The sequence below is a fragment of the Neovison vison genome, chromosome 4, assembly GCF_020171115.1.
Source record: "Neovison vison isolate M4711 chromosome 4, ASM_NN_V1, whole genome shotgun sequence".
Taxonomy (NCBI): domain Eukaryota; kingdom Metazoa; phylum Chordata; class Mammalia; order Carnivora; family Mustelidae; genus Neogale; species Neogale vison.
The window spans coordinates 178,340,340-178,353,845 of record NC_058094.1 but is presented as its reverse complement, the minus strand read 5'-3'; the positions used below and the strand labels follow the sequence as shown (position 1 = coordinate 178,353,845).

The 13,506-nt window shown below is 44.0% G+C and overlaps 1 protein-coding gene across 2 annotated transcripts in view; it reads left to right on the top strand.

The window, feature by feature from the left end:
* Positions 1-13,506, top strand: part of RAPGEF5 (Rap guanine nucleotide exchange factor 5) — a 223,528-nt gene that overhangs the window by 136,953 nt on the left and 73,069 nt on the right. The window lies entirely within an intron of this gene.

Here is a 13,506-nt window from a genome sequence, read left to right as displayed (position 1 = left end):
CAAACCCCAAGTGACAAGTATATCTGCAGCCAGAATGTGGAAACTTAGTCTGAGTCATAGTTTAGCATAGGTTATCATCCCATTTCTGGGCCACTTGGGGAGAGTGTCAAGATATTTTCCCTTTAGAATAACTTGGCGGGGTAGGGGGTGGGGGTGACTAGGTGGCTCAGTTGGTTAAAGATGGCCTTTGGCTCAGGTCATGATCCTGGAATCCCACATGGGGCTCCTTGCTCAGCAAGGAGTCTGCTTCTCCCTCTGACCCTTCCCCCTTCTCATGCTCTCTCTTAAGTAAATAAATAAAATCTTTAGAATAACTTGGTACATGTCACACACACACACACACACACACACACGAAATGATTTGAGAATACTTGGAAGCTAGAAGGTATCTCTATGTAACATTTATATTTGTCATTTTTGCAAAATCTCCTAGGAAGCAAGATTTCAGTATTTTCTAAGTCTCAGGTAATCTACATATTACATTTCGATGGCCGTCAAGATAAACCAATAATGAGAGGTAGAAATAAGTGCTGTTCTCAGCACTAAAGTCATCTCAGCTTTTTGAGGCATGTCATAAATGTATCAGTCTGCATGGAAGCCATGGTGGAATTCACATTTTCAAAATATTGATAGTTTTTTCTCCAGTGACCCAGTCGTTGAGATTTTTCCCCTTTCTTTTGAATCTGCATGTTAGGAAATACCTACAAATCTAATTTAGAACTTGAAGCATCCTCCTATCTTCTGAATTACCTTCAGATAGACCTCTGTCAGCTCATGTATGCACAAGGCAATGCTCAATTGCCCTTTGACCTAGACTTCTTAATTCCAGAGAAGCCAAGAGATGAGTCTTGGGGATTTGCAGCTGACCCTTTGTGTATTTCCTCGGGCCCACTTACCAGAGTGAGTGGACATGACTCGTGAATCTTAGCAGAATGAAATGACCACCATATCTAGGACAGAAAATCAACAGAAGTCGTGGGGTTAATTGCCCTCATCCCAGTGACCATGGCTGACCCCACACCGTCTTTATTGCTGCGGGTGTTTTATCCTGTTTATACTTTGGATTTGCTGATCCTAAAGGATGCTGACTACTCCCTCACATCAACTAACTCTTGAAATTTTATTTTAAAAACATGAGAGTCAGAGACAACTGAAATTCATTGTCTCCCTTCTTTTAGATCTTCGCTTCTAGAAGTGTATGGTTTCTTGGCAAGTGAACCATAGGGTTGAGGGGTGAGGTGGGTGCCAGAGAGAAACAACCCTGCATTCCCATGAGAATGTTCCATTTCCTCGATCCTGATCCCAGTTCTCTAACAGAACGCCTTGCAGCCTTCTTTCCTCCAGGTTCGGTGAGCTCTGTAATTAACTTGCTGGGATGGCCTCTGGCTCTCTGTGGCACTTACAGCACCATGGGGAGTAGTTTCCAGTGCAACTGAAAAAGTTTGATGACATTATTTGTGTCTCTTTAAATATGGATGATATTTAAACACACATACACATGAACAAAATTGTAGCAAGGCCCTGCTACAAATTCAGTTTGTAACACTTTGGTGTTAATATACCAAAATGGCACTGTATATAGTTACAATACAGTTTGTATGTTTTTCTGCATCCATTTACTGAGGGTTTCCTCTCTGTCTAGTGCTCTTAATTGGGGTTAATAATAAGGTAGATACTATCCCATTTCACAGGCAGGAAAACTGATGCTGAGAGAGAGGTCTTAACCTTGTTAAGACCTCCCAGCTAGTAAGTGGCAAGTCTAGGATTTGAACCCAGGCAAGTCTGTCTTCACTCTGGTGACTATCAGTTTAATTGGATTGAAGTCATAGGTTCTCTGAAGGGCTGTCGTCATCTCAGTTTAATTTTTGTGCTTGGTATTGATAATCACCAAGGAAAAAAGGAAACCCATTGTCATTGCTAAAATAGTCTCTTTCTACCTAGAAATGGACCGTACCTCTGACACGGCATCTGGTAGAAGGGAGCTTAGGAAGGCGGGTTGATTGTTGAACTGTTTTTTTCTAGTAATTTATGATAAAAGCGTAGCTGGGCATGACTATGCGAGGTCTTTTGCATACAGTCTTTTTTTAGTGCCTAAAAACCTTCTGGGAGGTATAATATCTTCATATTTCAAATTATAGTTTGGGATTTGGGGAGTACATTTCTTCTCCTGGAACACAGCTGTTAAATGGTTGTAGGCTTTTACTCTAGATAAGGCAAACCCTGTAACTTCTGTCTGCTCAGGATAGATTGAGGCCATGTCTGCAGCTGTGAACCCAGATTCTCTGTGAGGAGAGGGCTCTCCCTGGATGAGAGCGGCTCGGAAGATCTTGGAGTCAGAATCAAGTGTTGTTTCTGTGATGGATGAGCTGAGTCCATTAATCAGACCATTTGCCTCTGTCTGACTTTGGAGCACTGGTTCTTAGCTACTGGTGGCCTAGATCTTGTCCTTTGGTTCTGCAGGCTTGTAGCTTGAATTTTCCTCTCTGCCCTAACCTGCTATCTGGACTGAGTCCCTCTGTAGCTGAACCACTGCCTCCTTATCTCTCCCAATCTCTCTGTCCTTGATCTTGGGCCATTCTGACACAGTATCAGTACACCTATCCATAATTCATCAGGCCATTCATTCATTTAGGAGGTACTGTTGTTCTGGACGGTTGACAACAGCCCAGAGAATGAAACAGATCAAGCCCATGTTCTCATCCAGCTAATATGAGAGTTGAACTTGTCCTGCCACTTTTCCTTTCTATTCCCCCCTTCATCCTCACCCCCAAATCTGCTCTTCAACCAAAAATTTTTATACCGGAACTAGAGGAGGACTTTCTGGGAAATATTTATCAGAATCTAAGTTTTTATGGTAAAAATGATATCCGTGTGGTCCAACAACTTTCAAGGGTCACCTGGGGAGTTTGGGGTATGAGGCATGTTGTGGGACTGGAATTGCAGTAAACTGATGGAGGAAGACTGTTAAGAAATGGAAGCCTGCAGGAATGAGATTAAGTCAGTTGGGTAATACTGACATGTCCTACTCAAGAGATGCTAGATCTTTGAGTTGCTTTCCTGAAGCAAGATGCTGGACTCCATTCCTGGTATGTTGACCCCAGCTTCTCTGGGACCAGAAAGGCGTCATTGTATCCATATCCTCTCCTCCATTTCCGCCTCTGATCTGTGTTGCCAGCCCAGTAAGTCCTGACTCCTGTGGACTCTGTCACCTGGGTACTCTTGGCTGCCACCTCCAAAAGGGACCTGGCCCATGGGAGCCAGTGCTGGACATCAGAGTGTAGGAGGACAGGAATATCAGGTGTTGGTGGTTCCCACCTCTGTCCCACTTCCTCCTGCAGTTCTGACGGTGACCACACCTGTCTTTGATAGCCGCTCCTCCCCAGGAGCCTCTCACCTCTCAGGCTCCCAGTGGGATCCCACACTCAACTCTCAGTTCTCTTGCCCTTCAAGCCCAAGGGTGGTTAAGCTCTCTGTCTAGGCTTGTTACATCACCATTTTTTGGTGGTGGTTGTTAATTTCCCCAAGCTAGCAGCACTTCTGTAAATAGTCCCTTCATTAAACACTTTCAGAACTCTAGCTGACTGTGCCTTTCTCTCTCTTTTTCCCAAAACAATCAATCAAGCTAATATGGCATATCGCAATATACTTGGGATCAAAAGATACTGACTTTACATTTCCAGATATTTCAGTCTCTTCCCATTTCTTCTCCCCTTATTGCTCAGTAGGGTTACTTACTGACATTGGCGGATCAAAGTCCTAGGCTTGCCCCTAATATTAGGATTCTTCGACAGCTTGTTTTACACCGTAATAATTACTAAGGGCAATGAAATCTAATAAATACGGTTCTTCCCTAGCAGCCAGAGCTTTCCATCCAGACAGGTTTACCGGTTTCCCCTGGAAGTTTGGTCATATTCACTATCAACTTTGTGTTTGCTTTTATACCCATGGAAGTCAGACTGTACCTAGATTTTGTGAGTTTGGGGATGATGAATCCTTAGTTCCATTTAGGCTTTAGGTTGAGTTATTAAACTTAATATGTGCGGGATTGAAAAAAGGAACCCATTGTCATTACTAAAATAGTCTCTTTCTACCTAGAGTAGCCTCTGCAAAAATGTAATTGTCAGGTCAGCAGTCTGTGGTTCTCTAAATCCAAGCCATCACTCACCTCCTTGACGCGCACCTGCTTACTTAATCTCTCTCTTAGCATATTCTCTTAATCAGGTCTGTCTTGCCAGCAATATTCTTTTGACCTTTTTTTTTTTTTTTTTTAATTCTGTTTACTTTTTTCCATGAGAAAACAGAATCATCAGATATCTTGTCAGCAAATTCTATGAAGGTTGTTTTCAGACAAAATTGGTTTTGGCTGGGGAGATTATTTTTTTTCAGATAAGTATTTTAATTCTGCTGTACCCACATTTACAGTACAAGAATAGATGTGGGCATTGGTGGTTTGGTTTTCTAAGCTGTGTGTGAATTTCCGCAGTACAAGATGAGAAGAGATACTGCTAAATCATATGCATCTCTCCTATTCAGAAGAGCCAATATTTTGGGCTTCTGTGGGAAAAGTGAAGTCAAGACAAATGAATTTTTGTAGAATCTTGATGCTGGAAAATATACCAAGGTCATCTTGTTCGGCCCCCACTCTCCTGAAGAACCATCTTCCCTTGTTCCATAATATTATTGACAGGCTCTGCTCCAGCCTGAGGGAGAGCTCATTCCACCTCTGTTGTTAAGGCTTCCTTAAATTGAAACACAATCAGCCTCTTTTATCTAGACACCCATTAATGGAAGGTCACCTTTCTAGAACATCATGAGTAATCCTGTGGCTCTTTCTCCCACAGGAAGGGTAGAGTAGCTCACAGAATGGAAATTACCTACCAGGGTTTCATTCTCCCAAGCTTTTCTTTCTTAGACATTCCAGCTATGTAAACTGTACCTCACAAGGCATATTTCTCAGAACCCCTTGTGGCTCTTTGCTGTAGGGCCCCGTGTACCCCAGTCAGCAAACTTCTGTGCCCACAGGCTCATCACAGCCCAGTTGGGGGTTTTTCTTTTATTTTTTTCCCTTTCTTTTTTTTTTCTTTTCTTTCCCTCTCTCTCTCTCTCCCTCCATCCATCCATCCATGTATCCCCTCCCTCCCTCCCTCCCTTTCTTTCCTTCTCTCTAAAATTCACATTTCAGTGGGTATAATTCACTATCTTCCCAAGGCAGCTAATGCATCAGAAGTCCCACCAACCCTAACCTGCATGTCTCTGTATACCTAGGGTGTGTGGGCACAGGTGCCCAGAGTCTCACTCCTCTGATCCCTGCCATGTTTAACTCTGTTCTGGCTAGCATTTCATTCTTCCTTTGCTGGTTCTTGAGCTCTGCCCTTGCCTGAGCTGGTTTACTTGTGGTCCTGAGACTATGCTCAGCGCTTTTCAACCATCTTCTCTTTTCAGTCCTTTGATGGGTTTTCCAAAACACATGGGCCATCTAGAACTGAAAACTGGTGACCCTAGTAGTTTTGAGCCTCACCATGACTGAGACACACCTTTATCTGACGCCCAAGCAGATTGGCCTGCTTTAGCTAGCAGCACCAGAGTAAACCAAGCCCCCTCCGATAGTTGTAGTCTATAATGTACGTTACTGACCATCTTTAGGGGTACATCTGTGGTTCTGGTTAAGAGCTCTGTTGTTGAATCTATCCGGCTTCAGTCTCAGCTTTACCACACCTTCACCCTGTGATCTTTCTTGGCTAAATTACTTTATCAAAATGGTTTTAGGGGCACGTGGGTGGCTCAGTGGGTTAAGCATCTGCCTTCAGCTCAGGTCATGATCTCAGGGTCCTGGGACTAATCCCTGAATTGGGCTCTCTGCTCAAATGGGGAGCCTGCCCCCCACCCCCCGCCTGCCTCTCTGCCAACTTGTGATCTCTGTCAAATAAATAAATAAACTCTTTAAAAAAAAAACCAAAATGGGGTTTTAATAGTATTTACCTCATAGAACTGTTGTTAATGAAAAGATAATGCATGTGCAGCTTTTAGCTTTGGTAAAAAGCTAAATGGTAAGCCCTCAATTAATGCTTATTGTTGTCCATTTATCTGCCTGGGTTGTGGCTTGCTCCCTTCCTTATCACCCTCCCTAGTGAATCTGTTTGTTGCATATGGCAGTGCTTTTTCCTTATTTCTTGCGTTGTGGTTACCTCCATTCCCATGATATTAGCCTTTAGTGGTCTAGTAGTTAACAACTGCGTGATTTTTATTCTTTACAAAATATCGATCATGTATCTTCTTAGATAGGGGCCAACTCTTGGAGCTGCCTTGTAGTGATTTTCACATGAACGACCCTCAGGCCAAGATGTAGAACAGGTCATTTTGATCTGATATTTATCAGGAAACCCCTTGCCTGTATTTATCAGTGGACAGTTGGGTGAGCATGCCAGCTGTTCTTTTCAGTTTACCCGATCTGAGGGCCTCACCCAAGCTGATGGTCAAGATGCAGAACAGCACAAGTCAGTGTCACCCACCACCAGAGTAATTTGATGACCCTCCCTTAGGAAGAGCATAGCAAAATGTCCCCTCTATCAGCACCATCTTTGAGAAGGATTCTTTGAGATTTAAAGTATTATTCTCTTAAGCCTTCACTCTAAAAGGCACATTTACCCATTCATCTTTTTTGTTCATTTATTCATGCAGTGTTCTTTGAGTATCTGTGAAGTGTTAAGACCTCACTGGGAATTCAAAGTTGAAGATTTGGTACCTGCCCACAAGTGGGCTTTTGCTTTGTGCTTCTCCAAGTGCTGAGTCACAAGAAGTCCCTTGGTACCCTAGGGTCAAAGAGAAGGGCCAGCCAAATCAGACTGGAGGCAAAGAGAGGGGTGTTCCTAGAGGCAGCAGTTCTCAAAGTGAACCTTGTGGGATGAATAAAGGTTAGACCAAGAAGGTCGAGAGATGAAAGAAGTCATAACAAGCTATTGGCTGTATGTCTTAGTCATACGGGCTGCTCTCACAGAACACCACAGACTAAGTGGCTTATAAACAACAATAATTTATTTGTTACAGTTGTGGAGGCTAGAAGTCCGAGATCAAGGCACTGTCAGATTCAGCATTTGCTGACAGGTTGCTTTCTGGTTCGCAGCCATCATTTCACTGGGTCCTCACAAGGTAGGAGAGGTGAGGGAATGTTCTGGGCACTAGCCCCATTCATGAGGGTTCCACCCTTATGACCTAACCACCTCCCAAAGGCTCACCTCCAGACACTGTCACTCTAGGAGTCAGGATTCAGCCTAGGAATTTCGGTGGGGGAGGGGCACACTCAGTCCATAGAAAATGCCTTCTTATAAGTAAGTTAGCATCTTCACATACTGTTTTCATGAGCTTAAAGGAAAACAGCGTTGCCGTTTGTGCGACTTCTTGATCGCCACAGCATCACGCCATGTGAGTCTTTGCATTCTCCGTTTGAAAGGTTCTCTAGTGCTGCCCCGTTCAGGCGGGTTCGGTGATAGAGCACAAGGCCGTGTGAGTTGCTGAAGATCCTGGTTGGGGCCAAGCAGGAGGGGGAGAATAGAGGATACAAAATAAACATCTTGGCCAGTTCACAGTTTAGCCCACAGTTTGACCTGTTCATATCCACTCCCTTTTTATATGCCCTAGACCAAGGGACAGTACCGTTTAGTGAATGCCTTCCTGATGCTGTCCTGCTTACATGGCTTCTTATATATTAGTTGCATAGGAGCTTGGTTTCGTAGATGGAATAAATAATTATAACACTAAAGTTCAGAGCACAGTTAGCTCTTGTGATGAGCACTGTAATAGGAAAGTGACAAAATGGAGGGTGAGGGAAGCCTTGCAGTGAGAATAAGCTTTGAGCCCTGCAACATGGAATTCTGCCTTTTTGAGGCAATTCACTCCCTCTCTTGCTTGTTCATTAATTGGTATGTACAGTAAACCTTTATCAAGTGAATATCATGTGCCCTGAGCTGTGTGTTAGAGAGATAGAAGGCACAGTCCCTCCTCTCAAGATGGCGTCATTTAGTGGAGAACACGGAGAGCAGATGAATAGAGGTCACTGTGATGGGTGTCGTGATCAGGTTCTTTGGGCATCTCGTCTGAATGGAAGGTGTTAGTGGCAGGACTTGGAAAGCAGTTTTCTTAGGTGAGATGATAAGTAAAAGTTCCATCATATGGAATGGTTTGCACTTCTTGGTATTCATAGACTTGAGTGAGACTGACGACTCTGGACTCTACCTAGAAAAATGTGCTTACACATAAAAATTTTAGATCCTTTCAGAGGGTTCTCCGAATCCCTAAAGGCCCTCCACGAACCCCCAGTTAAGCACTCTTGTAAGAGTTTATGCTCATAGAGCAGCAGGGACACGATGCCGTAGAGAATATCGATGGTTGCTTTATGTGAGTATGTGGAGAGGAATGTTTTCCATTATCTGTGATAATGGAAAAATCAAACAAGTAGTTGTGACAACTCCATGAGGCCTGAGAAATCTCTTAGTAATCACTTTTTTTTGCTAGTGCTGGTGAGAAGTGAAAATATAAATACAGTCAGAAACTTGGTTCGGGATAATACAAATTAAGACCTGCTCAACTGTGAGTATCGATTCTTCACCTTATTTTTTGAAAATCCATAGTTTTATTATTAGGTATTTTCACCCTAAAAATAAAAGTCTTTCATGTGAATAAATGAAAGAAAAGAAGTTTGATTTAGAAGTACAAAAGCTGACCATGATCACTGAAGTTAATCTAAAGTAAGTCAAAGGTACTGGTTCTGTATAATTCATTCAGAATTGACAGTCAAGATAGCAGTATAGCCAGAAAAAGGAAGTAAGTAAGAACTACCCACCCAAAGAATGGCACAAAGACGAGGAACAGGGTCAATTTGAAAGCCTGCCTCTGTCTTCCTGACCCTGATGGGCTGTCTTCAGTGGTCCTTTGATTCTGTGACCCATCAACCTTCCCCGTTGGCATTTATTGCCTCCCCCCCCCACACACCATTTCAGTTGAGGACACCTGTTTGGTTTTGCATTTCCCCTCCTTCCCCACCTCCCCATTTGCCTAAATCACATCCCATAGGCAAAGCTGGGAAGACTCCATCTGGCCCAGCTTTCAGTGTTTCTCCTTCTTCCCGCCATCCCTTCAGGAGCGTAGGGAAAGAACTGCTTTCTGCAAATCTGGAGGCTCATGTATGTTTTGGGAAGAGATGGGAATTTTCATTGACATGTACAAAGCAGGGCTGAACACCACAGGCAAAGGCATGGAGGAGTTTGGTTCCTTCGGGAATACACCCTGTGCCCCTCATCACCTACCATACCATGGTCACACCTGCAGAAGCCGCTTCTCTCCCGAGGCCTGTGCTCCCTGCTCAGGTCATCTTTCCTTCCCTCCAGATGCTGTTCTGCTTGCTGCAGACGCTTTATTTTCTACCTCCTACTTTATCATCCTTTGAGCCCTGTTTCCCGCAGTCACTTTCAGAAACATCCCTTTGTGTGACTTTCTCATCACCCTAACAAGGAAATGCTCTGTGTGTGTGTGTGTATGTTGTTGACTCCAGTGACTACCATCTCCATGCCCCTCCATACCAGTGGCAAGGCAGCATCCTCTAACTGTTGTCAGTGTCTTCTAGCCAGAGGCCCCCCGGGACACTTCTGTAGTTGGACAAGCTGGGTCTGCTGCCTGTTGCTGAGGGGGAGACCTCACACTCTGGGGAGCCATGGAACTGATCAGAATGAGAGGTGCTAGGAGAAAGGACCCCTAGGACTTGAGTTTGTGTCCAGTGATTAGGAGGAGGGTTTAAAGAGGCAGGGCTTTGATGTCAGGAAATGGGGTAACTCTGACTCGCTGTAATGAGTCTTACCTGTGGGGAAGGCAGACCAGAGCAAAACTGAAATGCAGTTGGGAAAGCAGCAGCTGCTCATTACCTGGGCTTTTTGGTATTTTCTGGCTTGGCCAACATTCGTGCTTCGTCTGTGTTCAGGTGTGATTACCATGTAGCTGTGTGTCTCTCTTGTTCCATCGTGGTCGCAGATTGGCCTTTCTGATGCTGACTTTCTGCACAGTCGCTGATGTTCCCAGGACAAGCCCAGCCTAGCAGTGGGGGCCGGGCCAGCTTGCGAGTGCCAGGGGCTTCACCAGTCCAAACTGTTCCACTTCACATATTTGCCTTCTTGGTCTAAGCTTGTGCCTGCTTCCTCGACCACCCACTGACAGCCCCCTTAGCTCCTGTGGGGCTTCAGCCCCTCCATGTTGTCCCAGTTTATCAACAACTTCTCAGCTCACTGCTTTCCCTAGCCAGACAGACCCTGTGTGGTGATGAGCGACGTTCCTTGGTATGCGGACAGTCACCCAGAAGCCCTCCCCTTGTCATCTCCTGTGGTTGCCTTTGCCAGCCCCTTCTTCTGGGTGGGCCCCATCAGACACTGTTCCCCTCTAAGGTTTGTGAGCCCTTCAGCAGAAAGACATACAACCGTCAGTGTGTGCTTCTGCCCGCAGCAGTCCACAGAGCTGCCTAGCAATGCTCTTTTTCATAACTTGTTTATCCCCTGTTGTACCCCTGGAAGCCGTGTGTTCACCATCTTCACCCTGAACCCCCTCCTTCCAGAAGGTCATCTCAATCCCCCCTCTACTAAGAAGACAGAGCCATCTCATAGCCTCTACTGTGGCTTCCTTATTTTCCCTACTTTATTTTTTTCTAAGTCTCCACCCATCCTCCTTCCCTTGAACCTCTCTGAGGGAAAGAAATATTCATCCTTGTCTAACCTGCCCCCTCCATTTTGTTCCTGACCTTGTCCCCTCTTCTCAGTATCTGCCTTCCCCAGCCCTACAACCCCTGCAGTGTGACCCCTTCCCTTCACAATGCAATTCCAGGAAGTGGTTTTCACTGTCTGTGGACTCCCTCCCCTTTCAGTCACACCTTAGCCATTCTCTTCACACCCCCAGACCAAAGGGAGCTCATCATCTCTTTTTCTTAAACTTAATCTCTGTAAACACTACAGCAACAGACTAGCATTTTCCTTGAATCTCTTGAGACTCTCCCCTCTAGATTCTCCTGACCCATCTTGGTTTTACTTCTTCATCATCCCAAGACTCTGACCCTCTACCTATTCCCCAACTTCCTGTGGGTTTTTTCCTTTCCCTATACCCATCAAAGATGTTCCTTTCTCTCCTGTTTCCTCTTAACAATCTCAGCCATTCCCAAAACTTGAATAATTGACAAATTTTTCTCTGCCCTGGTCCTCTGTGAGAAGCCAGGTTCATTATTTCTAACTGCCTGCTGTGTATCTATAGCATGATAGATTATCGGTACTAAACTGTCACTTATCTGAAACTAGATTCATCAGTCTCACCAGAACCAGAGTCTCTGTATGTTTTTGTCCCATTTCATGGCATTCCCATTCTCTGTCACACAGTCATCTTAACCATCATATCCCATGGGTTCTGCCTTTGCATTGTCTCTCCCATTTGGCCTCATCTGAGGGTGCCTGCTGAGTTACAGTTATGTTGTTAGGGAGCCTATTAACTTGTTAGTTAAGGGCAAGGGACTTGTCTTACTCTGCTTGTCACTCGGTGTCCAGCTCAGTACCTCCTTACCCATGGACACCATCACTGGTTGTTGAGTGAACGACTATAAATTAAGCATTTTAATGCTTTGCTTGCTCTTCATGAACTATTTGTCATTGAACAATTTTCCATCATGAGAGCTCTAAATACTTTCATTCTTCACCAAGCAAGCACCAGCGCAAAGTTTCATGCTCAGAACCCCAACCACAGTACCTCTGCTCTTTTTCAGGAAGAGCAATTAGGTGAGCGTGTGTGGGTCGTGAAGCACTCACCTGACCTTCCTTGTTGAAAGACAGAATACCAGGATTATTATAATTTCATGGCATTTTTAGATCACTTACATCTCCCTTTATACATTGATTTTTCTGCTTTTTCTTTTCTTTATTTTTTAACAGGTTTTCAAAATGGAAACGATCACTATGACATAAGATGCTATTGATAGTACATCAATATGATTCAGCTGTTTCCCTGCCCAGCAGAGTGTGGCTGCTGTCTGCACAGCCTTGTAATACATATTAGTTACACAGACATTAGGGAAGCCCTTCCCATCCATATGTATGTGCGTGGCCCATGGAAGTTAATAACGCCATATATCACGTGCATGCAGAATGTAAAATGTACTTCACAATGACAGCAGGCTCATAGAAAATGAATATTGGCTTACGATGAGAGGAAAACCAGGGAAGGATTTTTGTCCTTTCAAATCTACTGTTGAGTGAATTATTTGTTTCTGTGTCTCAGTATCCCAGACCCACATTCTGCCTTTTTTTTTTTTTTTTTTTTTTTTTTTTGGTCAATATATGCCCCTCTCTCCAGCCACCTTATTTCACTTCAACTACACAGATAACAAAAGGACCCCTTTGGAGAAATGAAAGATAGCAATTACACATTGGTATTCATGTTACAGGAGTCACACCGCCGTCCTCAGGGAGTTGAACAATGAATATCCAACATTAATTGCCACAGTAACTGAGCATCTGACCTTGCTGAAATGTAATACACCAGTTTTACATAGTAAAATTATTTGCCACTAAAAGATTTTTTAAATTATCATAAAATTATATTGTTGTTTCGAGTGACCAATAATTTTTATTTTTGTCTCTACATTTTCTTGGGAGTCAGGACATCAGCAGTTGTAAGCATAATTTTATCACCAATTTGGTTGACAATTATGGCAAGATTAGTCCCTTTGTATTCTTAGGAAAGATGGATAAAATACATGGACATCCCTGGTAGATCTATGGAACTGATTAGGAATGTACAATGGACATAGTACATTTTACCCATCAGGGAGAATAATATTCTTTTTTTCTTTAATGTTTGCACCTAATGATCAGCTGGATTTTCTGCCTGTGGCAGAAACATGCTAGGACCTCTGGGGCATGTTTCCCTTTTGAAAGAACTGATACCATTTTTAAGGTGAAGCCTACCTAGTGTCAACTTTTCTTGCCTTCATCTTTTGCCTAAATCCTCAGACATACAGAAGCTAGCTTTTCTTACTTACATTTCACAATGTTTTTTTTTTCCCCCCTGGGCTACCTTACCCTTCCTGGGTGTCACACACTGGTAGAATTTCACACTCTATCCTCTGGAAGTGTTCATCACTCAGGGTCAGCCTCCACACTGCTGGGTCAGCAGTAAGCTGGACTCCAACAGAGCCACGTCAGCGGGCCACACTATCTCTGGGCCGTGGAAGCTGTGTGTGCAGAAATGAATGATTGTTCAGCCTGCTCTCCTTTTTAAAAGGGACTGAGGTGAAGAAAGTCAGTGCACTCACCCGCGACATGCAAATTTCAGCCCAGATGAGATTCTAACTAGAGATCCATTTTTGCTTGTATTCTGACAAAACTGGGATAGGATAAATTTGAAGTCCATCTTCTGTCTGGGGGTGTGGGGGTTGGGAAGAATGAACTGAGTGATAGAATGGGTAGCTTTTTGCCCACCTTCTAAAGTAGG